A 5,022-nucleotide genomic window follows, 5' to 3' on the forward strand; every position below is an offset into this window, starting at 1 on the left:
ACCATATAGGAGTACTAAGAATACAATGCTCTAACAGGTCTGATCATTATTTTAATGGGTTATCAGTCATTGTTTCACCGAACCGACTATGCGGAGCGATTTATTATTAATAACATCCTCATTTATGAATCCGAACGTGCCAAAACGATATAGGAGTACTAAGAATACAATGCTCTAACGAGTCCAATCGTTTTTGGAATGGGTTGTCAGTCATAGTTTGACCGAACCGACTATGCCGGTGGGACTTAGTCGTGCACGAACTCACCGCTGAACCGACTATGCGGAACGATTTATTATTAATAACATCCTCATTTATGAATCCGAACGTGCCAAAACCATATAGGAGTACTAAGAATACAATGCTCTAACAGGTCTGATCATTATTTTAATGGGTTATCAGTCATTGTTTCACCGAACCGACTATGCGGAGCGATTTATTATTAATAACATCCTCATTTATGAATCCGAACGTGCCAAAACCATATAGGAGTACTAAGAATACAATGCTCTAACAGGTCTGATCATTATTTTAATGGGTTATCAGTCATCGTTTCACCGAACCGACTATGCGGACCGATTTATTATTAATAACATCCTCATTTATGAATCCGAACGTGCCAAAACCATATAGGAGTACTAAGAATACAATGCTCTAACAGGTCTGATCATTATTTTAATGGGTTATCAGTCATTGTTTCACCGAACCGACTATGCGGAACGATTTATTATTAATAACTTCCTCATTTATGAATCCGAACGTACCAAAACCATATAGGAGTACTAAGAATACAATGCTCTAACAGGTCTGATCATTATTTTAATGGGTTATCAGTCATTGTTTCACCGAACCGACTATGCGGAACGATTTATTATTAATAACTTCCTCATTTATGAATCCGAACGTACCAAAACCATATAGGAGTACTAAGAATACAATGCTCTAACAGGTCTGATCATTATTTTAATGGGTTATCAGTCATCGTTTCACCGAACCGACTATGCGGAGCGATTTATTATTAATAACATCCTCATTTATGAATCCGAACGTGCCAAAACCATATAGGAGTACTAAGAATACAATGCTCTAACAGGTCTGATCATTATTTTAATGGGTTATCAGTCATTGTTTCACCGAACCGACTATGCGGAACGATTTATTATTAATAACTTCCTCATTTATGAATCCGAACGTGCCAAAACCATATAGGAGTACTAAGAATACAATGCTCTAACAGGTCTGATCATTATTTTAATGGGTTATCAGTCATTGTTTCACCGAACCGACTATGCGGAACGATTTATTATTAATAACTTCCTCATTTATGAATCCGAACGTACCAAAACCATATAGGAGTACTAAGAATACAATGCTCTAACAGCTCTGATCATTATTTTAATGGGTTATCAGTCATCGTTTCACCGAACCGACTATGCGGAGCGGTTTATTCTCAATTTCTACCGAAAAAAAAAATTTTTTATACACGAATTCATTTATCATCATTTTAAACGTGTTTTACAACTTTTTGGAAAATCGATTTTTTCACGCTAAGTTTTACCGCACTCTCGAATTGGCACGTTCGGATCGCGCGTTAGCATCGTAAGCGCCCGTGCGTAACGGCCGGCGTCGCCGACCATCCGGCCGGCCGTTCGGTACCTGTATGGGAGACGACGGTCCGAACATACCGGACGATGGGGCAGCGTCGTTCTCCGCCAAAAGTTACCGCGGGTCAAAAAGACCCAATATACGTATAAGCGGAACTTTGGCAAGTACGAATAATCGTTGCTAAAATGCATCGATCTGACATAAACTAGAATTATGTTCAAAGTAAAATTAATGAAATTTTACACGAACTGAAGGTGTCCTAAGGCAAAATTTCTCTCGTACGAAAGACTAAGTATTTTTACTTCGATACTTTCGTACCATGAGAAATGATATGAAATGGCAATTGGTGGTGCATGGAAATATGACGAACGACAACGTAAGTTGGGAAGTTCGTAAAATTTTTAAAGTAAAAATCGACTTTTGAAAAGTTGAGCAAAAATCGCACTTTTTCACTATAAGGTTCAGTGCGTAAGAGCCGGCGTCGCCGACCATTTGGACGGCCGTTCGGTATCTATATGGGAGACGACGGTCCGAACATACCGGACGATGGGGCAGCGTCGTTCTCCGCCATAAGTTACCGCGGGTCAAACAGACCCAATATACGTATAAGCGGAACTTTGGCAAGTACGAATAATCGTTGCTAAAATGCATCGATCTGACATAAACTAGAATTATGTTCAAAGTAAAATTAATGAAATTTTACACGAACTGAAGGTGTCCTAAGGCAAAATTTCTCTCGTACGAAAGACTAAGTATTTTTACTTCGATACTTTCGTACCATGAGAAATGATATGAAATGGCAATTGGTGGTGCATGGAAATATGACGAACGACAACGTAAGTTGGGAAGTTCGTAAAATTTTTAAAGTAAAAATCGACTTTTGAAAAGTTGAGCAAAAATCGCACTTTTTCACTATAAGGTTCAGTGCGTAAGAGCCGGCGTCGCCGACCATTTGGACGGCCGTTCGGTATCTATATGGGAGACGACGGTCCGAACATACCGGACGATGGGGCAGCGTCGTTCTCCGCCATAAGTTACCGCGGGTCAAACAGACCCAATATACGTATAAGCGGAACTTTGGCAAGTTACGAATAATCGTTGCTAAAATGCATCGATCTGACATAAACTAGAATTATGTTCAAAGTAAAATTAATGAAATTTTACACGAACTGAAGGTGTCCTAAGGCAAAATTTCTCTCGTACGAAAGACTAAGTATTTTTACTTCGATACTTTCGTACCATGAGAAATGATATGAAATGGCAATTGGTGGTGCATGGAAATATGACGAACGACAACGTAAGTTGGGAAGTTCGTAAAATTTTTAAAGTAAAAATCGACTTTTGAAAAGTTGAGCAAAAATCGCACTTTTTCACTATAAGGTTCAGTGCGTAAGAGCCGGCGTCGCCGACCATTTGGACGGCCGTTCGGTATCTATATGGGAGACGACGGTCCGAACATGCCGGACGATGGGGCAGCGTCGCTCTCCGCCAAATGTTACCGCGGGTTGAAAAGGACCCAAAGTGTGGTAAAAAGCAGAACTGTGGCGAATGACGAGAAGTAACTGATGTTAAAATGCATCGAATAATACATGCTAAGATTACGTCCCCAAAATAAAGTTATATAAAATTTTGCAAAGCAAAATAGAGGTGTCCTAAGCAAAAATGTGTCTGCCGTATGGAAAAAAGGCAAAGTTTATAGAAATTTTTCTGGACTTCGGCACGAGACACACGAGATATATACTTAGATCGTACTAATAAAGAGAGAGGTGTTCTGAGGAAGGCCAGACACCTCTCGTACGAATGCGAGATACATGTTTATTTCGCGACTTCGTACAACTTTGTGAGAATTAAAGAACGAAGGTTGAGATATGCGACTCGCACAACAAGATGTGGACGAACATCTGCGAAAGCAACGAAACGCAAAGTTTCTAATACAAGAAGTGTCAGAAATATATGATCTCTCCGTGGTCTATCCTCAGTATCTATGTCCACGATGTTACAGTGGAACATTACGATTTGAGGAGAAAGGCCCCTAATAAGTGTTGGAGAGATCAAATTAATTATAAGTTTGAGAGTGTGAATGAGGTTTTAACATCACACTTATAAATTATATTATATTATAATATTAATATAATAAATAATAGTTAATTATATTATTAGACATAATAATATATATATTATATAGAGAGCGAAAGTGTGAAGAAAAGGGCGAAGAAGGGGGGGAAAGGCAAGGAAAGTAAGTGAGAGGAGAGGAAAAAAAAATTTTTTTTTTGTTCCTCGTTCGCGCGAAGCGCGAAGAAAATTTTTTGAAAGCAATACGCCGTTGGACTTAGAAAAAAAATAGAAAGGCACGCGCGCGCGCGTAGAGAAGAAAATAAAGCCATGAGCGCCGGCGGACTTAAAAAAATAAATCTCATAACGCGGCTGAGACTTCGAAAATGCTAAGTACTACACGGTCGGATGTTAGAAAGACGGAAAGCAATACGCGGCCAGGACATTGAAAATGAGAAAGCAATACGCGGCCAGGACTTTGGAAATGAGAAAGCAATACGCGGCCAGGACTTTGGAAATGAGAAAGCAATACGCGGCCAGGACTATGGAAATGAGAAAGCAATACGCGGCCAGGACTTTGGAAATGAGAAAGCAATACGCGGCCAGGACTTAGAAAATGTAAACGACGCACCGAACCGACTATGCGGAACGGAGTTTCGTCGATAACTCGAACAATTGCGCACCCGAACGTGCCAAACTGGTACAGGAATGCTAGAAATACGTTACTTTATCTATTCTAAGCATTAATTCAATAGGTTGTCAGTAGCCGATCCACCGAACCGACTATGCCCGGGGGACATAGTCGCGGTTGCGCTCCGTACCGAACCGACTAAGCGGAACGGAGTTTCGTCGATAATTTCTACCATTTTGAATTCGAACGTACAAAAACGTTATGGGGGGAAATAGAAATCCGTTACAGTATCGATTCTAAGTGTTTCTTCTATGCGTTGTCAGTCATCGGTTCACCGAACCGACTAAGCGGAACGGAATTTTATCGATAATATCTACAATAGTGGATCCGAACGTGCCAAAACGGTATAGGAATGCTAGAAATACGTTACTGCATCGATTCTGAGCATTAATTCAATAGGTTGTCAGTAGCCGATCCACCGAACCGACTATGCCCGGGGGACATAGTCGCGGTTGCGCTCCGTACCGAACCGACTAAGCGGAACGGAGTTTCGTCGATAATTTCTACCATTTTGAATTCAAACGTACAAAAACGTTATGGCGGTAATAGAAATCCGTTACAGTATCGATACTGAGTGATTTTTCTATGCGTTGTCGGTCATCGGTTCACCGAACCGACTAAGCGGAACGGAGTTTTGTCGATAATATGTACAATAGTGGATCCGAACGTGCCAAAA

The sequence above is a fragment of the Megachile rotundata genome, unplaced genomic scaffold (genome assembly GCF_050947335.1).
Source record: "Megachile rotundata isolate GNS110a unplaced genomic scaffold, iyMegRotu1 scaffold1153, whole genome shotgun sequence".
Classification (NCBI taxonomy): domain Eukaryota; kingdom Metazoa; phylum Arthropoda; class Insecta; order Hymenoptera; family Megachilidae; genus Megachile; species Megachile rotundata.